This window comes from Bos indicus, chromosome 10, assembly GCF_029378745.1.
Source record: "Bos indicus isolate NIAB-ARS_2022 breed Sahiwal x Tharparkar chromosome 10, NIAB-ARS_B.indTharparkar_mat_pri_1.0, whole genome shotgun sequence".
Lineage (NCBI taxonomy): Eukaryota > Metazoa > Chordata > Mammalia > Artiodactyla > Bovidae > Bos > Bos indicus.
Window position 1 is genome coordinate 80,010,391 of NC_091769.1, and position 25,717 is coordinate 80,036,107.

At 42.9% G+C, this 25,717-nt stretch overlaps 1 protein-coding gene across 5 annotated transcripts in view; it reads left to right on the plus strand.

Annotated features, from left to right (window-relative positions):
* RAD51B (RAD51 paralog B) overlaps positions 1–25,717 on the plus strand; it is a 619,901-nt gene that overhangs the window by 533,270 nt on the left and 60,914 nt on the right. The gene's annotated exons all lie outside the window — the stretch shown is intronic.

A 25,717-nucleotide genomic window follows, 5' to 3' on the forward strand; every position in this document is an offset into this window, starting at 1 on the left:
TTTGGTTCCCTCAGAGCAGTGCTTTCTGTACCCAGTGTTCAAGATCTCTACAGGCATATTTTACTGCTTCTAATTATTAGGCATATGATGAAGGGTAGAATATAAGTATTTTCCCAGGTATCCTTTGGTCTGGAATTGACCCCGCTGGCTGACAAGCTGCAGATCCTTAGAGGTGATTGCTTTCACTATGTCCGTCCCAAGGTCCTCTTCTAAGAAGACAGAGGTGAGCAAGGAGCCCCCAGAGGGTCACTGGGTAGGCAAATTTGGGGATATAGGCTTCTTTCTCAATGTCTCTATTTAGGTGCCTGGTCTATTGAATAATTCAGTGACCACTTAAGTTTCTTCTCATGAGTCAGCTTTTCACTTTGCAAAAGCAAAACCCATTTGCATCAGTGACGTTTAAATGAACTTTTTTAAGCCTCTTATTTACCTTACTGAATGAAATAGAGGTGGAATAGCTGGTGTGGAGGACATTTACCAAAATACATAAATCAGGGATTTTTTTAAGCTTCTTTTTCTTTCTGAAGCTCTTCTATTGTTTACATACTGGAATTGTGTTACTAAAGAGATTATTATAAAAATGAACCGATTTTCAAAAGTATGAGGCAGGTTTTCCAGTAGGGCTCAATCTCAGCTGGCCTCAATGCCAGGTGAGTCTCTGAGCTGCTGACACCACATTACCACCTGGAAACAATGACCAGTGAAAAAGAAGCAGAAAAAAAAAAAAAAACCCTACAAGAAGTACAGTGTGGAAAATAACTTGTAAAGTGGCTGTTTGCCTCCCAAAGTGGCAAGGTCTGGTCTAAGCATGCAAACATCAGTTATCACATGTGATAAATGCCCATGAAGGAAACTGTTCCACAGTCTATAGGTCTGACTAAAGGAAACTTATTTTGTGTTCAGAATAAAAGTTCCCTTTTCTTGTTTTCATCCCCAAGTTATAAATTATACCCTTCTGAGCATTCTCGTTTGCAACTGTGTGCCTTTTAAGCCGTTGTTATGAGGAATCATATGTCAAGTATAAAATAACAAGAATTCAATAAAATTAACTTTGCTTTTCCTTTAGAACCAAAGGTCAGTATCTCTCCAAAGCTGTCTGAAAGACATTCTCACCCTATACCCCACTTGTGGGTGACAGTTATATTTAGAAAGTCCTGTTACAGCTTTTTTTTTTTTTTTTTTCACACAGGATGGTTTCTCTGTGACTATGATCTTCTGAGATGAGCCAAGAGGGCCGGGTAGAGTTAGATAGCGTGAGGACAGAAGAGAAGCTAGTGGGAGCACATTGCAAACAGAGATGGGAGAGTTAAGTTACTGCAATTGCCATCTGTCTCTGTTTTGCTAACTCATTAGCTCGGACACCACATTGTGTTAATCCCCACTTCCCCTGGCTATGAGCTTGATCCAGATCTCCAGGAGATAGTGGAACTGCTTAGCCTGACTCTCCTGTCAGCTGGCTACTGCCTTCCACAGTGGGCAGCTTGCCAGGCCTGCACCTTTCCAGAAGACTCTTTGGCCTTTTATTCACTAGCACCCTGTTCCCTGCACCTGCCCTCACCCCCACCGTGCCACAGCCCAAGGCAACTGCAATTTCAGGCTGACCATCTTGGAAGTTTGATGGCACTACATACTATCAACCAAATGGTCTTTCATCCTTTCTGAAAATGCTGAGGGGCACAAGAGCCCATTGGGCAACTAAGAACAAGTGAGCCCTTATTTGTCCCCCAGGACAGTACTGAGGAGGAGTAACCAGGAGGACAGAAATATCTCATTTCTGGTCCTAGTCCAGCATTAAGAACATCCAATGATGATACTTATGGAACTTTTTGAGACTAGTTTTTCAAGAATGTCATTGTCTCTGCTGACAGACTGGTTGGGCTATGCGAGTCATTTCTGTTCACTTATTTTGACCTCTCTGGCCCTTGGTTTTCTCACCTGTGAAAAGGTGTTTTCTGAGGGCTCAATATTTTGTGAAGTCTTTTTCAGCTCTGAAAATGAAAGTATGCTGTGCTTGTTAGTAGTAAAATTTACTAATCTTGCCAGACACTGCTCTGGGCATTTAACGTATATGAACTCATTTAATGGTACCTATGATTCATCTAGTCAAGGCTATGGTTTTTCCTGTGGTCATGTATGGATGTGAGAGCTGGACTGTGAAGAAGACTGAGCGCCAAAGAATTGATGCTTTTGAACTGTGGTGTTGGAGAAGACTCTTGAGAGTCCCTTGGACTGCAAGGAGATCCAACCAGTCCATTCTGAAGGAAATCAGCCCTGGGATTTCTTTGGAAGGAATGATGCTGAAGCTGAAACTCCAGTACTTTGGCCACCTCATGTGAAGAGTTGACTCATTGGAAAAGACTCTGATGCTGGGAGGGATTGGGGGCAGGAGGAAAAGGGGACAACAGAGGATGAGATGGCTGGATGGCATCACTGACTCGATGGACGTGAGTCTGAGTGAACTCTGAGAGTTGGTGATGGACAGGGAGGCCTGGCGTGCTGCTATTCATGGGGTTGCAAAGAGTTGGACACGACTGAGCGACTGATCTGATCTGATCTGATGATTACAGATGGACTTCCCTCGTGGCTCAGTTGATAAAGAATCTGCCTGCAGTGCAGGAAACCTGGGTTCAAGCCCTGGGTTGGGAAGATCCCCTGGAGAACAGAATGGTAACCCACTCCAGAATTCTTGCCTGGAGAATTCCATGGACAGAGGAGCCTGGAAGGCTACAGTCATGGGGTCGCAAAGAGTCTGACTCAACTAAACAGCTAACATTTTCACTTACTTTTTGATTACTGATGTCCTCTGTGATTTACAGACGAGGAAACTGAGACAGTGAGAGATTAAGTAGTTTGTCCAAAGGCACACAGCTAGTAAGTAGCAGAGCCAGAGCTGAAACCCAGAGCTCAGCTCCAGAGTCTGTGCTTTTAGCCACGTAATGTGGTTACTTATTGTGGCCCCTTAATCTGCCTATTTCCTCAGCATTGTTTCCAGAATTTGTAGGTTCTTCAGATGTGCTCTTATTAACGTTTAGGGCTGTATATTTGGAAAGTTTTTGTTGCCCCTTGTTTTTTACAAATTTAAACTTTGAGATAAAAGCAGGGACTTGCGTAAGGCCACACGTAAGTTCTTGTTCTTCTCGGAAGCCAGAAGCCCCTGCTTTCTGGCTGGGGCCTCCATCTGCTAAGTGTCTCTCCTACACATCACGAGCAGAAAATTCAAATATTAGAGGTTAAGTATTCTTTGACCTGCTTAACCCTTTCAACCAGGGCAAATCAGGAACAACTCCACAGACAATTGGGTTAAGTTCCCAATTCAAATGATGAATGATCTACACAGGATATAAAGCCTTTACAAGCCTATGACATAGACAAATGTAGCAATAACATACCGTTCCCCACTTCTCTCCTTGGCACTCAATAGCTCACACCTCTTGGGATGGCAGGAGTTACAGAGAATTCTGCAGACTTCCTCCCACGTTCAGTCCCTGCAGGGCTCATCAGGGAATTTTAACAGCAGGAGGTGATGGAGAGCTTGCTCTTTTTGGTCCTTCCTGACTCTCTGCCCTGATACTGCCTAGAACTCTTTGGCCTTTACCGTCTCCTCCAGTCTCCCTGGATCGCATGTGCCTTTAGCATTAGAGGGTTTGAAAGCCAATCCAGAAACCTTCATTATAGAATTCTCTCTCTCCTCACCCCAGGAGGGTTTCCCATCAAGCAACGGGAGGGTGATTGTTTTAGCCTCTTATTTAGTTGTGCCTTTCCACCTTCCTGGCAGTAGTTGCCTGCCGAAATGTCCTGGGACCTGGGACCACATATGCATTTAGGATGCCCAAAGACTGGTTTGTGACATGGGAAAATTAAAATCCAGATAAAACTCTACATTGATATCACCTCTCCTGTTCAGGTCTGGACCTATAGCAGAATGAAATTAACCTCAGTGAAGTTAAGCTCTCGACCCATTCCCCTCAAATTCCAGTTCCATGTTTAACCAAAGACACACAGAAATAAATGTGTGTTGGCAGAAAGACAAACCCTGAGATGAAGTAGGAGGGATGTTGGCTGATAGAAAGGCTGTTTTTTCATTTCTTTTACATTGCAGCAGTCTCAGATGGATGGTATCCAGGTAACTTGTAGTGCCTGCACCTTATTAAACTCCTGTTTGATTCAGAATTTACAGTTAAAATGCACCTGGAATACTTCAAGCTAGAACAAGACTTTGGTTCATTTGTTCTCAAAAGTGGTATACAAATTGATGGTGCAACCTACAGCAAGTAATAGAAAAAAACTTTCAGAATTAAATTTTTGTTAATGCTTTTATTTCTTGATTTATAAATTCAACAATGCTGATTTAGTGTCAACTCTTTGACAGATGTTGTGCCTCTAAAGCAGGATGCACATATGGGTGTGTTTTCCCTATATTTATCTTTATAAGTTAGGACTCTTTTTATTCCAAGTGTCAGAAACCATCCTTGAAGTAGCTTAAGCAGAAAGTGGAAATTCTCAAAGGATACTGGTGTATCTATAGGAACTAAAAACTGGAACATAGCTGATTTCAGGAACAGATGGAGCTGGTATTAAATACCATCAAGTCAGTGTGAGTTTTTTCCTCTTTCTCTCTGGCAGTTTTACACACACACACACACATACCCTGTTCATCTTTGTAAAAGAACTTCCACCAAATGGATATGCCCCTAGACCTGCATTGTTGATACAATAGTCACTAGACACATGTGGCTATTAAGCATTTGAAATGTACTATATGTGTGAAATATACACTGGATCACAAAGACTTAGTATTAGGGAAAATAATGTAAAATATCTTAATTTTCATATTGATTTCATGTTGATCTGATAATGTTGTAGACATACTAAATAAGATATATTATCCACGTTTATTTTAACTTTTTCTTTTTTTCATGTGGCTATTACAAAATTTTAAATTATATTTGTGGGCTATATTGTATTTTTATTGGACAGTGCTTTTCTAAATGGCTTTACCAAAAAACTACAGCAACACAAACCTCCCCACTCCTGACTTGGCTTCCTTGAGGCACACTGAAGGGACAGAGACACAAATCACTAAATATATGTCATCTTACTACATCTTTTTCCTTTTTGTTTACCATTCATGGTAACTTCTACTTGAGCTGTAACAGTTTCCTCTTTTTGAAAGTGGATTTATACACTCCCTCACTTCAAAAATATTTATTGAGCCTCTATTCTGTGCCAGGACTTGCATTAGGCGCTGGGGATATGAGGTCCTGGCCTTCACAGAGCCTCTCTTCTAGCAAATATAGTCACTTTCGCTTGTTTTTATGAATGCACGCTCAGTGCGGGAAGTGCACCTCCCAGTGTGGCCGCATCTGGTCCAGGCTGATTCATCAAGCCTTATAGTGAGGCTGAGTCAAATGAAAACCTGGATTTCCAGAGTCACCATCAACAGATCAGGACCCTTCTGTGACGCAGATTTGAATTTCTCTTCCTGCTTTTGTGGAGCCTGGTTCCAGGCCCCCTTCCTCAGAGATGGAGCTACGGGGATACTACCGTCTTCTCCTTGGGATCACCACCATCCAAAGGAGACAGTTGTATACCTAAAGTTCAGTTTGAAGTATCTCTCCCCACCCAAAAAGAATTGCCGTTTCTCTCGACTTCTTGACTGTGTGTGTGTGTGTGTGTGTGTGTGTAAGGAAGCCTCTGGATGTGGGTTTGGTTTAGCTTGGTTTGGTTTTCATTTCAGTAACTTTAAAAGTGCATCATAATACAAACAAAAAAGTGTATGCATCATAAGTGGACAACTCTGTGAACTTTTGCAGCAAACACACATGTGTAACCACATCAAAGTAAGAAAAAGGGACATTAACATATCCTGGAAGCTCCCCATTTCTATCACTACCCCAAACGCCTCCACCAAAGGTAACCACCATCCAGATTTCTACAAACATAGATTAGTTTTGCCTGTATTTAAACTTCATATAAACAGGATCATGTAATAAATTTTCTTTGGTAATGTTGCCTTTTGCTCAACATTATGTTTATAAAATTTATCCATGTTGCTATAGGTACCAATAGAAAATATAACCAAAAAAGAAAATAAAAATCACAAAGGCATTCCATGAGATAATGTAAAATATCAGTGTTTATAATTTTATCCACTTTTCTATGCATATAATACTTATGTACATTTTTTTTTCAAAAATTAGACCATTGTGCACATACTACTTCATGATTTGCTTTTTTGTTTAATATATCAGATCTACCAAAGTATTCTAAACCTTGGTCTGTCTTGAGGTTGCATTCTGAATTGACCTGAAAGGTAATATAGAAAAATGAAAACTTACCTTTTAAAAATCAGGAACACACATTATTATCTGTATTAGTCATTTTGATAGATCTGATCAGGCCTCCAAAAGACTTCTAAATAAAGATAGTAAGCAAATGGACCAGTGAGTCACCAGGGAAATCAGATACTCAGGATTGAATTGGACCTCTTGTTTCTCAATGAATCTTCTAAATTTCTCTCTACTCTTTTAAATCCAGGTTTTCTGATAACCCATTCGGAATCCAGGTAATCCTGTGAGTGACTTATTGGAGTCTCTGGTTTAGTCCTTACACTCTTATCCTAGGTAAATCGATAAAATGTCCTCTATTTCTCAAATGGAGAATCTCATTGCCACATCTGTTTGAGATCATAAGAAATAATACTTACATAACATGTTTAATATCTTTGAATGAAAAGTTCCTTGGAGTTGCTGACCATTTAAAATTTCCTCAACTAACATTGTGGAAACCCATTGTCATGGAGATAGTTGATGAGCTGGGTCATAAACTAGACAGCAAATCTTGGGTATTGGAAACATCTGAGCCCTGAAGCTCTAGTCATTTATTTCAAAAGCTACCCATTGATTTCCTAGATGTTAGCATAGAGAACTTACCCTGTTGTAGTTTTTATTTCCATGATGAATCTCCCCATTTGGGTCTTCATCCTTTCCCATTTGGAATGTATCCACTGGCATATGCCAGCAGGTTCTCCTGAGTGAGGTCACCTGGAACAATGGTATTCTGACTTTAACTTTCTTCTGTAGGAGTGAAGAAAAGTGGCCAGGAAAGCTTGAATTCCTGACCTGAGACTCCTCAGACACTGTAAGGCACCCCTAGGGACCAGCACTGGATAAAACTACAAAGATAGAAAATATAGTATGGCTGGGGAAAATGCTGGAGCCAATCTACGCAGAGATACAGTAGTTTTAGGGCATATTAGAGATGGAGAAGGTATTAGAGGCCCTCTAATCCTACTCCTTCATTTTTCAAGTCGAGAAACTGAATCCAAGGAAGTCACAGCATGAGTTCATCACAGAATAAAGTTGGAAGCTCACTTTATTGTTCTGTTACCTACCCAGATGTCTGTACTGTTCAGGAGATAGAGGGAAAGACATGTCAGAGGAGTGGTTAGGGTGAGCTCTAGGCTACATTATACTAGTACTATCCTTAGTAGGATCCAAAGCCATACACTTCTCTGGGCCATTCAAGGATAAACTGAGAATAGTAATCCATTCTTCCCCTTTCCTCACCTTGGGATTATAATGGGGAGAGATATTTGGCTTTTTACCTGCTTGGCACTGGAAACTTGACCTTCTTCTGGAGAATTCAAACGTTCAGTTCAGGAGATATTCAGAAAATGCCTTCTTCCAGAATCAGGTGATGAAGATCAATTGCTATTAAATTTATAAAGCTTTCCTTCTCTCCCTCTCTCGTCCCTCTTTCCCTCCCTCCCTTCCTCCTCCCCTCCCTTCCAGTATTCTTTTCTAAATTTAATTCTGATGACCTCTTAACTCCTGCTTTTCAAGTTCAATTACATTTCTGTTGTCACAGATATATCTGTGCTTGAGGCTTTAGTATGCAGACATATTGAACTTCCCTTCTGTAATTCTTCCGGGGTCAGTTTGCTTTATGGTCTAGGTCCAGGAAATTAGAATATTTCCAATTCATCAGGGACCATCTTGGCCTTGAGCAGAAGTGGCGTCTGAATCATTACCTAAGAGGGCTTTGTAGATTGTCACAGTTGGCAGCCTCCAGGCTTGAGCTAATCCTGGAAATTCTTTAACTTCCCAGAAAGAAGGTTCCACAAGGTCAGGCTGAGGTCCTCAGAGACAGCAGATGGAATAAAGCTTGCGGCTAGTCACTTTTGCAGCTGGATATGAAGATAAATAAAATTATACCCATTTTTTTTTTTTTTTTGCATCATCAAGTCTTTGACTTTCATTTGTTCTTTACTCTTTTTTCCCTGTATGTGGAGGGGGGGAAAAAAAAAGAATGTGCTGCAATCAGTGAAATAAAAGCAAGCAAACTTGTTGACTCAGTTCTCATGGTGAATGCAAGGAAGGCCAGGCCAATAGAAACAACTGAGATATTACAAAAATGTGTTTCTTTCTGGCGGCTACACAGTCAGTCCTTTATATCCAGTCATTGTAATCAGCCCATCACCCAAGACTCTTTCCAAGGTCATTATTCTGGTTGCGGGGGCTGCTTCTCCTGCAAACAAATGTTGATTTTACTAAAAGTCCTGTCTCTCCAACCCTCTTTGTGACAAAGAGTATCAAAGCATCATTCTTGAAAAGAAAGTATAAAAGATCAGAGAGATAAAATACTTCGGGTTTTCTAAATGCTTAGACATATCTGGCTCAAGCAACACAAATTATAAACTATGAAGCCACCTGTAAAATCCTGTTTTAATTAACTTGAAGGCACACTAATGTTATTTCATTAAAATGAAATTCTCTTTAAATGGAAAACCACCACTGCAGGGTACATTGAGGGCATTGTTCACATGGCTTTTAGGGTTGGCAAGTGAACCCTGTATTTAGAAAAACTAAAGCAAATGCTATTTCCTTGGAGCCTTCTTAAACTTTGAACGACTTGTCATAGTTTTCTTGGAATGTAAGGAGTATCCCTCGGTAAGCCCTGGGCAAACTCGAAATGTTGTTTGCCAATTCTTTTTTTTGATAATCCTTCCAGGCTTCTTCCTGTTCCCTGCCTCCCTCCATCTCTTTAGTCCTTAGCCTTGATGTTCCAGGACTACCTCTCGCATCTCCCACCTGGAAGACTGATTTGATGCCACTGTCGTTTGGAAGGATATTGGATGACACAGAGGCTCTATGAGGAGACAAGGGTGCTATTTCAGACTTACAAGCAAAATGAAGCTCAGATTGTCACAAGGGGCCGGTGAAACATAGAGGCCCTCTTTTGAAATTCTCACTCCACTCATGATCTATGGAGCTGGAAAGAAAAGTAAAAGTGCTAATTGCTCAGTTGTGTCCGACTCTTTGCGATCCCCTGGACTGTAGCCCACCAGGCTCCTCTGTCCATGAAATTCTCCAGGCAGGAATACTGGCGTGGGTTGCCATTTCCTTCTCCAGGGGATCTTCCTGATATGGGGATCAAACCCGGGTCTCCTGCATTGCAGGAGGATTCTTTACTGTCTGAGCCACCAGGGAAGCCCAGTGAGCTGGAAGATACCTTAAAGATCCTCTCGGAAACCCCTCAATTTCCCGTAGAGAACGTTGAAAATCAGAGGTGAAATGACTTATCCAAACCAGTTAGGACCACCCCCGTGGGGCTTCTCCAGTCGACTCTTGTCCTACTTCCTCCAGCAGTTCTGTGGACCTGTTGATTACAACACTGCCCACGGCCAGAAAATCCTGCCCCATCAGCAAAACAGCTTTCCAGGCTGACATAGGACATGTCCCGTTAGAAGACGGCTGAGTTTTAGTTCCAGTTCTGCCCCTGCTTTGTTGGCTCAAATGAGTCACTTCTTCCTTTGTCTATTTCCCCTATTGGTAAGGAGAAGATAATGAACCTTTCCACCTATCAGGCTCACTTGAGTGTTGTAAAGAATAATGAGGTGATATTTGTAAAGTGCTTTGAGCGGCTGGGAAAGAGGAGGGGGTGGGCTCAGTAGAAAGCATTATTAGCTGCAAGCACTTATCAATTGAGCTGTTTAACAATAGCAGAGAGTAAGAATACCCAGAAATGAATTCCAGGGACTCACCCTGCTTTGAATTTAGGAGGAGGATTAGTGGGGACCTAATAGGTATTCCACTTCTCCAGTTTCTTTAGAGTACCGTCAAACTAGGAAAGGTAATTACATTCTTCTATGGCGGCTTCAGCCTGGAGTTTCAATTGGGATGTCAAAGCGTACTTGTCTTCTATTCTCCTCCTGAGGCTGTGTTCTGTTGTAATTGTTAAAGCCTTGGGCATCTTCTATCCCCAGGGGTAAATTCACTTAGGAGCTATACAAAGTCATTTCTGTGTAGTGGCTGGGCTGCTGTTTATAAGGTTGATTAGTGGAGCTTTCTAAATCTAAAGCGCCTGGGGAGCAATTTGGATGAAGCTGGGAAATAAAAAGGCAAAGTCTTCATCATGGTTGATCTTTTTTTATTACACTGCTCCATGGGAATTTTCTCAGTAACTCAGTATATGCACAGTGCAGTATGGCTGGATAGCCATTGCCACATCCTCTTTCCTGGGGAAACGGAGACCTAGCCCAGGTTAAGATGACTGTGCCAGGTCACTAAATATATTTAGAGCCACCTTTTAACTTCTCTTACTCCCACTGAGGGCTTTCTGGTGGTTCAGTGTAAAGAGTCCATCTGCCAATGCAGGAGACACGGGTTCGATCCCTGGGTCGGGAAGATCCCCTTGGAGGAAGAAATGGCAGCCCACTCCAGGATTCTTGCTTGGGAAATCTTACAGACAGAGGAGCCTGGTGGGCTACAGTCCATGGAGTTGCAAAGAGTCGGACACTGTGACTAAACAACAACTCCCACTGGAGGTTAGATGAGAGGTATTTGTGGGGGTCTTAGATGTGTAGGAATGTTTCCAAATAATGATTCTGGTCTGTTTCCCCAAACTCATGCCCCACTGTCTCAAGATCCTTAGGCTTGAGTTCAGTTCTCTCTCATTTTCTGAGTCAGGGCAGAAGAGAGAGGCAAATCAAAACCAGAGAAATGTTTTGAGCTTGTGCAGGTCTCTGTGGGCCAACAGGACAGTGAGCCAAGAAGAATGTGGCTCCCTCCTCATTGGGTAGGAGCAGGGCTGAATTCTTTCATCATCCTCTAGAGGCTGTAGGGAGACTTCAAGGGGTCATTTGGAATAGAAATTTTCTTGATCAGAGTTATATTAAGGAAAGTATACTGAAGGATGCATCTTTGTGCCCTGAAGTTTATGGGCATTTTTGCAGTCGCTGCTTCCGCAAACCCTTAGCTCCTTAAACCAATTATCCAGGCCTCCATATGCAGGGGTTAACACTCCCAGGAGACCAGAGGTGCATATTACCAGCATCGCTCCATGGTGACTTGTGAGTCTCCAATAACATCCACCAGCAGTGAGCCCATCCTGGTGCCTGTCACACACCCACCCACCCCCACACACCCACCCACACACACACACACACACCCTGGGTGCCAAAGGTCCCTCCTCTCCTCCTGTCATCCCACTGTGTCCAGCAAAGCCCCACTCAGAATTTGGTACCTCTTTGGGGGCAGACTCAGATCTCTGGGCTCCTTCCTGAGTCTGCCCCCCAACTCCTGCTGGATTTCCTCAGCAAATCTTCTCTGCCCTGAGACTCCTTGAAATCATATGGGATTTACTTGGCAGGATTCTCTGAACTCTTTCAAAGACCTAGATTTCTTGTTTACTGTAGTTTCAATCCTCTAAAAGCATTTGGAATATTTTCTTCATTTCCCTCTCCCAAGGTATCTATTTGGTCCCAGGCAGGCCTCCCCCAGTGCCTTTGGGGGTGGGGGAGGATGCTGAGACACTGGGCCCCAGCCACTGTCCTTTCCTTCACCTCTGCCAGGGCAAAGACCAGTGCTGGGCTGACCTTTCCTGGCCAGGCCAAAAGAGAAGGCTGTGGAAACCCGCACGCCCCCACGGCCGTCCTGCCCTCTGCGGCCACAGCTGCTTGCCCTCCCCGCCCCCTCCGCCTGCTCTTTTTCTCAGTGATCCTCCACGCCGCTGGTGCCCCAGCGAGCCGCTGGGAACAGAGGTCTGTTTCCCGCCCCTGCACTGGCCTCGGCTCCCCACACTAGAACATTCAGGCATCAATGGGAAACAGCAAGATCTGTCAGCATCGCCCCTTTCTTCGGGGCTTTGAGGGCCACATTCTCCACGGCCATCTGTTCCCTTTCACCTCTCTGGACAATGTTGCTTTTTAAAGCCAGGGATTCTTCCTCCTTTATCTCCTCCTATCCCGCCTCCCCTTCTTCTGCGTTCCCACCCTTCCCTGCCCCCCACCCCATCATCATCTCTCTCTTTGCCCAACCCTCTGAAATGAGCTTCTCTGAAGAGAAAACTTGCCCTTCTTCCACACAAAGCTGTTTTACAACCCCTATGGGTTTTGGAGTTTTTATTAAAAAAAAATTTTTTTTTTGAAGTGAGAGTTAGCTGCTTTTAAACTTTGTGATTGTCTCGGATGGGGGGGAGCTATTCTTTTGATAGGGATGGGAATCGAAAAACCTTTCAGTCATGCAGAAAGAGAACACAGAATAATAATAAGTGTTAGGTTCCTGCTGGCAGGCACTTGCCTCTTTCAAGAAGGAACTTGATGATCAGTTTAGAGAAATGTTTATACCCTCGAGGTGTTTCCACCATTTATTTTATTATTATTTTTGTTGTTTCTGTTGTGCTGTTTGTATTTGTTTTCTTTTTTATTTTAAGTCCACGTGTCTTGTGCTGTTTTTAATTTAGAGGCAGGGCTGCTGTGAAGCGGGTGCTGTGTTCCCTATGGCCCTGGAGAGCTGTGTCCACTTACAAAGATGCTTGGTCTGACAGGAGGCCAGTGTTGTCTAGGAGAAGCACTAGGTTCTGAGGTTCCAGGACGTAAGAAGGAGTGTTTGTCCAAGTACTGACCTATGACTAAGCGTGTCACCTTAGGTATGTCACTTTCCTTAAGAGTGATGGTGATAAAATCTTAAAATGCTGATAAAAATCTTCGACTCTAAAAAAAATGCTTAATACGTGACTCTTGTATTTGTACTGTGACGCTGTTTCATAAATAAGATGTGTCTATGGTAATGTCATGAAAACTTTATGGGCCATCCTTGACTATGGATGTTAGAATAATCCACTGCTGGGATCAGACTCAGCTGCTGCCATGGGAAGTCAGCTAGAACATGGACTCCCAGCCTGGACTGCCTTTCAGAATCATGGGCAAGGCTGGAGCAGGCCCTGGGGCTGGACTGTGAGGGTTTGAATCCTCCCCACCACTTACTAGCTGTACAGATGTGAGCACAGTTTCATCCTCTGTAAAATGAGGGCGGTAATAGTATCCAGCTTCATACTGTTGAGATGATTAAGAGAATTTTATCATGTAAAGCGCCTGGAATCACATCTGGCATGTAGTAGGTACGGGTAAATGATAACTGTGGTTGCTGTCTCGGCATGCATCTCACAACTATAGTAATATCTGAAGTGCAGTACAGACGAGAAAATGGGCTGGTTGCCTCCTGTGGGTCTCTTCTGACTCTCCCACACTTGCCTTCTGCTGCTTTATTTTTTATTGTGCAGTTAACATTGAGAAAAGCACTAATGCAATTATCAATGGGATTGTAATGATGATTAACATAGCAGTTCCACTTGGCAATGTCATAAAACACAGCAACATCCTAAGATATACACAAAAGACATATGATAATGTTCTTCTGGCAAAGAAGGTGAACCAGATGTGGAGATTATAGTCACAGAAGGAAAGCCAGTCATGATTTTGGCAACTCAGGTTATTTGACATATTTTCAGTTGAAAAGCTACAGAATCTGGAGATTTATTTTTCTTCGGTATCAGTTTCGAGAAACCTATCATATGACTAAGAGTTTCCCAACAACAGGGAGAGAACGCTAATCAAATATGCTTTTCTAGTCAGGTACAGATGACTCTGAATAAGACATTAAATATTATAGTTTAACGTGGAAAAGAAAATGAGTAGAATATTTAGAAAATGGGGTAAGGCAGCCCAATGAGTTTTCTCTTCCAGAGGGGGAAATGAGTGGTCATTGTTGTGGTACCTTCTAAATGGCTGAAGTGACTAGTTAGACACCTGGGATCAAGTCCTTACTCTGCCACTTGCTAAGCAACCTCGGGTAATCACTGAGTCTCCCTGTTGATCAGCTTCCTTCTCTAGAAAATTGGCATCATCATGACATCTCCCTCATAGAGATAATGTAGGTAAGGTATTGAGCCTCCTGCTCAGAAAGTACTTGTCATCCCCAAAAATGTTACCTGGTAGTCAGTCCTTTACCATAATGCCTTATATCAGCTGACCTCTGAGATGGGAGACAAATTACACCAACCCAGTCGTCTTGGTCATTTTGCTGAAACTGGCCATTTTCAGTAAACCCATAGTTCCAGCCCATAGATAAACAGTGGCCTTCAAGGAAGAAGGAAATTGCCTTGCTTAAGAACTCATGGTTTGAAGATGTGGACTGACAGCCTGCTGCCACCAAAACCAGTTCCCCCGATTGAAATAGCCCTGTTAGCGTCAGCACATTCGGTTCATCAGTTCCCTTTCCCTTCACGAGCCTGCTGCCCGAAAAGCTGTGCTGCGCCAGGGACTGGGACACTCTCTTGGAGGAACCCTTGAGGAAGTTAAAGCAAGGTCGTCTCCATTGCCTAAGAGCCCCTACATCCTAGCGGTCTGCACGTGGTTCCAACCCTACAGCTTGTGGTCTGGGGGCCACTGTGAGTTCCTGTCACAAATGGGATTTTCCCTTCCTCAGCGGCTGCAGTTTATTTTGAGCCTTGTGTTGGTATGACAGGCATGGGGACAGCCCTTGTGTACGTGTGCGTGTGTGCACGTCGCAAAGTAGGAGATGTGCAGTTGCTTCTATCCTAGCCTTGACTCAGGAAGCCCAGCTCCAAATGTCAGGGAGACACAGGCTGAACTGAAGGAACGCAGCAGCCAAGCTGGGTTCACCAGTGTGGGAAGGAAACCTGAAGAACCTTTGGGGTTCTTGTGTAAAACTCAGGGTGCGGTGGGTTCTGAGATTGCCTCACCAAGGATTCAACAGTCTACTCCCCCACCGCCCGCCCTCTTCTTAGAGCCTTCAGGGGCAACAAACATATGTGACGCCAGCATTCCATTCCCTCCCACGCATGAAAATATCCTGATTTCTGTCATGATCACTCTACTTCCCAAAGGGGTGTTTAAGGTGGGGCCGGAGGAAAGCATAACAATAAATCTTCGCACTCTGGGCAAGGTGATAATTAGAAGCATTCCCCACGATGATATGCTCTCAGATGCCCAAAGGGAAGCAACTGGGACAGCAGGAAGTCGCAGAATACCTGGGCTTGGGCCCCAGCTCTGCCTCTGACTAGGTGGGTTTCAGGAGTCGGGTCACTTCTTTGTTCTGTGAAATGGGAATAATGATTGCACCAATGTAGCCGCTTTGAAGGAAGCAGTATGTATTAATGCACTTTAACTTGGATTCACTGGATGCTCCTACGTTCCCTGGAGTTTTCCAAGCACCTCAGGGCGTCTGTCTCCAATCCTGTTTCATTCTCTTTATTTTCTGTTTCTGTTCTCACGGAAGAAACAAAGCGGGGAGCTTGAACTCTGAAAGCTGAGCTGTGTTTGGCCTCTGGAAGAAATGGTGGTCAGGGAGCCTGACTGAGGACCTTACTCAGGGTCTCTGCCTGCGTGGGGACCTGGGCCCCTTTACTTGCCCCGTCCTGTTTCATGCCCCAGACAGTCAGCTGCCCCTCCTTCACTTTCTGAATTAGGGTCTTGGGTGATTATTCTGACAAGCAGTTTAACCAGATGAATTATAGAATTTCTAAAGAGCATTTACTTCTCTTCTCTACCCTCCTTGGAAAACAAACCAAAGGGCATTCACCAGAATGTTGCCTTCCATGATGAAAAGCTGCATCATGGGGTATTTAAGTAGAGATTTTCATAACATTTGCTTCATGGACTGTCCATGGGTCTGAGAAACCTACAGTTAAAAACCAAAACAACAAATGCCTAATATGTAATTTCGTTTTCAAACGAATGATCTGGGAGAGCATTTTGAAAATGCAGACCTCTGGGCGATGACCGCTCAGAGATCCTGACTCACTAGGTTTGGTATGGGGTCAAGGATTCTGCATTTTTTAGAGTGGTTTGCCTGGTTTAGGTGATTCTGCTGCATAAACACACATATGAAACAATACCTTTAGTTATTTCTCCAGAGATCTAGTCCTGTATCCTGATTTCATATCTACCCAGGTCTTCTCATAGGGTAGGCCAGCCTATATTTTCACGCTGTTTTTTTTGGTAGAAAAATAATTCAAACCTATAAAAAAGTTCTAAGGAAAGTATAATGAACTCCTACATATCCTTCCCCTAGATTGTAAACATTTTACACTATTCATTTGATTTCTTTCATATTACTATTGTCTATTTTTTTATAATATTAATTTATTATTGTTATCTTTGCTAAACCATTTTAGAGTAACTTTTAGACATCATGACCCTTCATCTCCAAATACTTCAGCACTTTCCTTTTAAGAACAAGAACTTCTTTGACATAACCACAATACAGTGATCTCACCCAGGAAATTAGTGCTGATATAATACCATTATCTAATATACCAGCCATATTCAAACTTTGCCAGGTGTCCTAATAATGTCATTCACAGCAATTTTTTTTCTGATCCAAGAGCCAGTTCAGGATAACACATTGTATTCAGTTGAAATGTCCTTCTATATTGATGATCTTTTTTAAGCCACTGCTGTTTTCATAGAAATATTTTTCAAAAACATATTTCCTGATAAACAACAGCATTTTCCCTCCTTCTCTCATTACTTGCAAAGAGCCAGTGATCCAGTGTCAGCCTGAAGCAAAAGCAGACTTACCTGGGCCAAATTCTGCATCAGCTGAGGCCTTGGGAAAAGACTCTGTCTCCTGGTCCTGGGTTTGCCCTGTAAGCTGATTTCCCAAAGACAAACCCTGTGACTGTTAGTGTATCCCTTTGATCTTTAATCAAATGGGCTGTCACCTGGCTTACTCACTGTCCAGACTAATTCCTGGGCTATGAAAAGCTACTAAATATTATTTTGCCATGGTTTTTAATAAACCTTGACTGTAACCCACCAGGCTTCTCTATCTTATGGAATTCTCTAGGCAATAATACTAGAATGGGTAGCCATTCCCTTCTCCAGAGAATCCTCCTGACCCAGGGATTGAACCTGGTTCTCCTGCATTGCAGGCAGATTCTTTACTGACTGATCCACCAGAGAATTCTCAATATTCTTGCCTGGAGAATCCCATGGACAGAGGAACTTGATGGGCTATATAGTCCATAGCGTTGCAAATAGTCGGACAGTACCGAAGCAACTTAGCACACATGCGTAGTTTTTAAATCTGCCCAGGAAAAGTGACCAATAAGTGATATGCCACTTTAAAAACAAACAAAATAAGTAAAAAAGTAAATAAAAAATAAATCCTTTTTAAAAGAATATATAAATTCCAAGCAATGTTGAAAAGGGGGAAAAAAAAAGATATGTGACTTTTTACCCTTCCCAACTTTCTCCAAAGGCAATGCACATATCTGAGGGTGATCTTTTTCCAGAAGCCAGGACTATTTTTGTTGTTTAGTTACTAAATGGTGTCCAACTCTTGCTACGCCATGGACTGTAGCCCACCAGTCTCCTCTGTCCATGGGATTTCCCAGGCAAGAGTACTAGGGTGGCTTGTCATTTCCTTCTCCAGGGAATCTTCCTGACCCAGGGACTGAACTGCGTCTCCTGCACTGGCAAGCAGATTCTTTACCACTGAGCCACTATAAACAATCAGTAATCAGGATAAGTTGGCTGTATTCCTTCTGCTTCAGCAAGAAAAGAGAGTCATCTGAAAATGAATGGTCAAAAAATGAGATGATGACCAGATATAATACCTAAGATTTACTGCAATCTGGCTCTGATATCCTCAGATTCTACAGAGTAGAAAAGCAGAACTCATACCAAGATGGCTGATGGGCACAGTTTGAGGAATTCACAGCAAACAGATGGGACACATTTTTGCAGAAGAAAGCCCATTTCACATAAGTCATCTTCCTGCCTTATATTGAATGACACCTAAATTAAGAGGGGAAAAAAAGCCTTTAATTTCCTTAAATGATTGAGTTTGGGGATTTTTTCCCTTTGTTTTATTTTGCTGGCATTTACTTAAGGATAGCATGTGTTTTCTCTAGTGAGTGAATTTATTTTTATTAAAGAGTTTTTCAAAGGGTCAGGAGATGTAGCTAGAGGCCACCATTCAGAATCTTTTTTTCCCCTTAAATAGAGGCTAGCAGGAGGAAAACTGTGTCATTGGAGAAAACGTTCAGGTTCATGGGCTCCTGAGCAAGATGGAAGCTGAGCTAGATGGGGCAGATTGCTCCTTTCTATTCAGACATCCTAGTTCTGTCCTTCTCAGGCCTGTGTTTTCCTAGCTGTCTTTGAGGACCTTTCCGATTGTCACTGCAAACATAAAAGCCCTATGCAATATCCCCTATAGAACTTCTGGTCGGTAAATGAGATGGGTTCTGGAAGGACCAGTATTTCATAGGGTGAGAATCCTCATCCCAATTCTGGACATTTCCTACAAGACATCTCTGTAGGGTGAACCATGCATCTTGGTTGGCCCCTGAATGGTCCTGATTTCTCTCTTTCATCCCAATATATTTATTGAGATGCCCCCATTTCATTTTCTAAAGCATTCTGGTGGGATTATAGCCTACATGAACCACTCTGAGACTATGGGAAACTTAAAGTATTTCCTCCCCACACAAAAACCAGTGGACTTGTTTGAGTGGTGTGTGCTGCTGCATAACCACTCTTTATCCTAGTGATTAGCTTAACTCTGCGTCTCCCTTCTGCTGTGGAGGATTGCCCCATCTCTAACCCTTGCATTCCAAAGGTTCTGATCATCCCACCTTATCTTGTCTTCTTCACATTTCTTACCTTCCTCAGGAATGAGCTTTACAGAAACTTGGACAAGACTGGGTGTGTTGTGCAAGAAAAGACTCTGGACTGCATTTACCTTTTTCACCTCTCACCAAGAGACATTGAGAATGAAATCCTCTGTTTTCTCAAAATGCAGCAACCTTATTCTTTACTCAGGCCGAAGGTCTTCCTCAGTGGGCAGATGCTGTTGAGGCAGTTATTGTGTGGTTTTATGCCTCAGATCCTTTATTTGTAAATTTGAAAGAACACTAATAACTTTAAAGTATTTTGAGAATCTCGAGGCTCAGAAGATTATAAATAACAAGAGATTTTTTTTTTCCTCGTCTAAAATGGCAGCACAGATACTGTGGTTACTTACTTAATAGATAGCGTGTGGTCCCCAGGCCATATGCAGCTGATGGGTTTTTTCCAGTGTGCTATTTATAGAGCTAGATCAGAAATATCACTTCCGTTGGAACTTGACCTACAGACCATCGGCAATTTTAAAGACCCAAGGAAGTAGAGTATATGCTAAATACAGCTGGTTCACAGGTTCAGTTAGTGAAGCACAAGCCGCCAAGGAAATTAAGTTTGCTGGAGGACAGATGTCTGAGCCTGTCTCAATCACTTTTTATTTAAATTAATTTTTATTGGAATATAGTTGCCTTACAATGTTGTGTTGGTTTATACTGCACAGCAGAGTTAATCTGCTATATGTATACACATATCCCCTCCCTTTTGAATTTCCTTCTCATTTGCCATGTGGCCTTATGGAACTTGTCAGTCGTCTTGAATCCTTATTCTCAAACACCCTATCCTCTGTAGTCTTCCCCCCTCTTTATAGACAGCCTCTTCAGTGTAGGCTGCTGAAATTCTGGCTTTCTGCGTCAAATAGCAAAAGAGCTCACGATCCATTAGCAGAAGTAACTCAGGCTACTCTGGGAAGCTTCAGAAAAAGATCTAAACATTTCCCTACTTCATCTTTCTATTGAGGCTAAACAAGATTCTCAGTCACTTCCTCACTTCAAATGAGTGACCCAACAACAACAACAACCAAAAAAGCATATGCTGAAGCTCAGCAACTTCCACGGGCCTGGTTTTAAACAGGGGAAACTGAATTTAATGAACGATAATCCCTTTCTAATCCCTACTCTCTCACTCAGACTCCCATCTTTAAGCTTTGTTCTTATGAAGTTGTGTTTGCTGGGATTTGGCCACTGGCCAACACATGTTTACCCATCAAAAGGTTTTAGTAGGTAGGATAGACTAAGAAAATCCCTAGTCTGGGGAGAAATCTGCTCTTAGGAAAAGGAGCCCACATCTGCACTCTTCAGTCTTAGATGAGTGCTGGGTGGGGCGCAGACATTGACAAACAGCACACTGAGTACAGCAGTCTCAGACTTCCTGGAAAAAGTAAGGTCCAGAATGAGGAACTAATTTCTTGCCATTAAAATACCATAGATTCAAAGTTCTTTGTACAGGCGGGAACTTTTGAGATCATTTTGAACAACCCCTTCTTGTCGTGGATGAGGAAATGGAGGCTCAGAGAAGTGAACTAACTGCTCATTACCAAGGTCTGCTAAGATGTTCTCAGTTACATCATTCTCTTCTCCCACCTGGTCTCATTAAAAGCCCACAGCTAGGGACTTCCCTGGTGGTCTAGTGGTTAAGAATTTGCCTTGCAATGCAAGGGATGCGGGTTCTACCCCTGCGTAGGGAAGTAAGATCCCACATGCCACAGAGTAGCTAGGCTGGTGCACCACAGCTAGAGAGTCCACGTGCTCTGGAGCCCATGTGCCACAACTAGAGTCTGTTCACCGCAATGGAAGTTCCCACATGGAGCAACGAAGATCCTCCGTGCCTCAACTAAGACCGGACACAGCCAAATAAATAAATAAATATTAAAAAGAAATAAGCCCACAGCTAAGTCAGAAATAGAATTCCAGGGTCCTGTCTTCCAGCCAGCCATATGCCATCATGCATCATATAGAACATGTTTCAGATGTGAGGATGAGAGATCAGAAAGAGAATGTCAACTCCAGTGGTTAACAACACCATCCCCTTCCCCGAACTTATTTAAGGACTGAAAACATTTGTATTTTCATCCTTTTTTGTTTTTTAAAATTTCCTCTTTCTAGTCTCAATAAATTGTCTTTCATTTAAAGGGGCAGGAGAGACCTAATGTCCAGAGGAGCCAGCCCTCTCTGGCCATGAACTTCTCCTTCCCCTCAGTTCCTATTCTGGGAGTCGCTGCTTTGTTTACATTTTTTTTTTTTAAAGCATGGAAAAGTCTAGTCTTTTAAAGTTGACCTTGTGCCACAGGGCACACTTTCATGTTATATTCTGGAGATTCCATTTGACTTCCCAGAAACGCTTAGCATAGGAGTCATAAATTGCAATGTTTTTAGAGAAGGAGTTTCCTCATTGAAAGCGCCCTCAATACTGACACTGGTTGGTACCAGAAGCCCATTACCTTTTTGGAAATCAAGGCTACATAGCAACCTGCTTATCCTCCTCCAGGCTGATTGCACAAGGACTACACCCTCCATGCAGAGCCGAAAGAGAGAGAGAGAGAGCGAGCGCGAGCGCGAGCGCGCACGCGCGAGCAAGAGAGGAAAGCAAGCTTCTTGCCTTGTAAGAAATTTGTCTTTGTAACCACTCCCACTCCAAAGGAGTAGGGGAATGGATCCAGAGATAGTAGTCATGAAAGATATTCCAGAATCCAAATCCTGCTGTTTTAACCACTTCATTACTGAGCTTTACTAGCCTGCCTCATTGTAAGAATAAAAAAAAAGTACTAGATGATTAAACGTCTTTTCTCCCTAGAATATTATCTTCAGTGTTTGATCATCATTGTTCCTGTCATTTATACATATCAAGTATCTTCATCTAAGGGTCATCAAGAACCTTTGGTTTCCTGGAGGCAAAAATTATTATTCACATTTTACAGATGGATAAGCAATCACAGAGAGAGGGTATGCTTTGACTTACCTGAAAGTGTCTCTGAGACAGTAGAGGATGACTATTCCCTCAGTCTTTTTAAAAGAGATCTGGTGATGGTGGTTTAGTTTTAAGTCATGTACAACTCATGATCCCATGGACTGTCGCCTGCCAGGCTCCTCTGTCCATAGGATTTCCCAGACAAGAATACTGGAATAGGTTGCCATTTCCTTCTCCTGGGAATCTTCCCAACCCAGGGATCAAATCCCCTATCTCCTGCATAGCAGGCGGATTCTTTACCAATGAGCCACTAGGGATTCCCAAAGAGACGTGACTTCGGTGTAAATAAATTAGATTTTCTGTCTGGAGCTTACTCAGGTACTTCTATAAGCTCAGTCTTGTGACCATGAAAAATTTCCAATAATGAAAATATTTTTAAAACCCAGTTCACTTATTTGATTTTTTATTTGTATTGGGATCAACCAAATTCTAGTACAATGAAGTCATACTGCCTTGGCAGATCTAAATATCACAGTCATCGAAAAGGAGAGAGGGAGGGAATGCCCCGATTTTTGTACCTTCTGCTAAAATGAGCTTAGAAAAGATTCACATAGCTGTTTCCTGACCAATTAGGTCATTGGACAGGAAATCACCTTTTCTGAAAAGCCAATAAGCAGATTCCTTCTACCTTAAATTTCCTATAAACAGCATTAATGATCATCTATGCCAGCCCTCACACAGGAATGCTTAAAAGTCAAAAGACATTAGAGACCACTGAGTTTTCTAATTGAAAATAAAATTACAAATTTATAGTAACTGATAGCTTCCCCACTTCCCTTTCTCAAGCCATGCCACCACCTGTAACCACTCTTCGATTGTTTTTCCATATTCAGAGTCCTATTAAGTGAAATAACTTTTCAGTCTTCACCAGATTTTTTAATCCTCCAACCAGAGAGGGTTAGTTTCAGGCCACCTGATTTGCCTGAATCCAGTTGCTGGGCCAGTTGAGTGAGGTTAAATAACTTGCCACGCCAGGGCACGTAGTGTCTTTCTGGAAACCCCTTGCCCTGGGTTATTGCTGTACATCAGAACAGAGGAAGCCGAGTGTAGGGCCTGAGTGACGCACAGAGTTCAGATGAGTTGATAAGATGCTCACAACATACTTCCATCAGTGTCTTCCCAGAGATAAGCCTCTGGGCTCTTCAGGCCCTTCCCAGCCACCACCACCCCACCTGCCCCAGGCTGGCAGAGTGGCCAGCTATTTGACATAATGAGCCTGCTGCTGCTGCTGCTAAGTCGCTTCAGTCGTGTCCGACTCTATGCGACCCCATAGACAGCCTCCCACCAGGCTCCCCCGTCCCTGGGATTCTCCAGGCAAAAACACTGGAGTGGGTTGCCATTTCCTTTTCCAGTTCATGAAAGTGAAAAGTGAAAGTGAAGTCGCTCAGTCGTGTCCAACTCTTAGCGACCGGATGGACTGCAGCCCACCAGGCTCCTCCGTCCATGGGACTCTCCAGGCAAGAGTACCGGAGTGAGGTGCCATTGCCTTCTCCGGCATAATGAGCCTAGAGAAGGCTAATTGGAATAGTGGTTAAGACCCAGTCATATACCTGCTACTATATGTAAAAGAAATTACCAACAAGGACCTACGTGTATAACACAGGGAACTCGACTCAATATTTTGTGATAACCTGTAAGGGAAAAATGGAGAAGGCAATGGCACCCCACTCCAGTACTCTTGCCTGGAAAATCCCATGGATGCAGGAGCCTGTGGGCTGCAGTCCATGGGGTCGCTGAGGGTCAGACACGACTGAGTGACTTCACTTTCACTTTTCACTTTCATGCATTGGAGAAGGAAATGGCAACCCACTCCAGTGTTCTTGCCTGGAGAATCCCAGGGACGGGGGAGCCTGGTGGGCTGCCGTCTATGGGGTCGCAGAGTCGGACACGACTGAAGTGACTTAGCAGTAGCAGTATAAGGGAAAAAACCCTGGAGAAGAAAATGGCAACCCACTCCAGTATTCTAGCCTGGGAAATCCCATGGACAGAGGAGCCTGGCGGACTAGAGTCCATGGGGTCACAAAGAGTTGAACATGACTAAGCGACTAACACATTGGTAAAGGAAAAGAATCTGGAAAAGATATATATAATCTGAATCACTTTGCTGTACACTGGAAACCAATACAACATTATGAATCAACTATACACCAAAAAAAAAGACTCGGCCTAGTTTTGAACCCTGGCTCTATCATTAACGAACATGTGACCTTGGGAGAATTACTTATCTCTTACAGCCTTGGTCTGTTGATAGGGATGATGATATTACCTACCTCATAAGGTGGTTTTCAGGATCAAAAAAGATGTACCTAAGATACAAAGCTCAAACAGGGTATAAGCCCTCCTTATTTAAAGGGCTTACCTAGTGCCTAGTTTATAGTATTATACTTTTAAAATATTGTTTTTCCTTATCAACTGTTTAACGTTTAACATTTCCCATTTCCTTATCATCTAAGGTCCTGCTGTTATTGCTCTTGTGGTGGCTTAGCATTTGTAAACACTCCTGAAGATATAGCTCCCTAAGCTTGCCCACTCAAGGTTTCCACTGGAAAATTTTCTCTGGTTATTGTTGCTCATGGCCTTGGGTTAAGGACCCAAGCTTACCTGTCTGACAAGCAGCCAAGCATGTGGGTCCTTTTCTAAAATTCTGTTTTCATTCGTTTAGGGACATGGAATTCTTTAAATAAGCACTGCTGCCTTTTATGGCTCTGACCCCTGTAAACATCTTTTGGACCCGGGCAACACCTACAGTTGTATCACCAGTTTTTTTTTTTTTTTTGAGTGCGTAACTCATTAGCAACTCCTCAGTATTCACATGTAGCTCTTCCTTGGTGAACTTTCAAATTCAGGCTCAGTTCCTCCTATCACTTAGTGGGCATCAGAGCCACAAGCTTCTAGAGTTTGCTTGAAAAATGTAAACCTATTAACTTTGGCTTAAGCAAGATCAGATTAAGAATGTAAATCTGCTGCTAAAACAAATATATAACATAGTTCAAAGTTTAATAGTAATAACTTATTGACTATTTAACCACAGTTTCTGAAGCATCTTTTGGGTCTTCAACCTCGTGAATCAGGCACACTAATATAAATCAGACTTGGACTTGATCCTCTTAAAATATACATCAGAGGTGCTAAGAAAAGCACACAAGTAGCATGTCACAGGATAGAAAATGGCAGCAACATGAGAGCATAATATAAAGTGTCATGGGCATTTGAAGGAGGAAGGCATTATTTCTGTGATGACCAGGGAGGTGGCGTGTAAGAAGGAGTACTGAAGATGATGCGTGGGCATGGGAGGTGGGGCACACGAGAAAAGAGTGATTACATTGGAGCAGACAGAGTCTTTATGAAGTGGAATGGAGGGAAGACGTGCGCAGAGGCAGGTCGGACACAGCTGCACGAGCACCAATCTTAGGAATTTAGAACTCTTCAAAAGAACTCGGGGGCCGCCAAAAGTTTCTGAGCTTGCTGCTCGTAAGTGGAAGGGCAACACGCTTAGCTGTGTGCCTGGGCAGCTGAAACAAACAGTAGAATAAAGGATGTTTTCATAGGGAGAAACTCAGAGCAGCATGGTGACTGCAGCCATCCCAAGGTGAAAGTAATGTGCCTCTGATCTAGGATGGGGTAGAATGAACGGATGTAGGTGAGACATTTACAGTGAAGCAAACCTGACTTCACAGTTTATTGAAACTGAGAAGCACAGGAGAGGGAGACATTTTTTAAATGGAACTAAGGTTTCAAATCAGATTAACTAGAAGGCCAAAG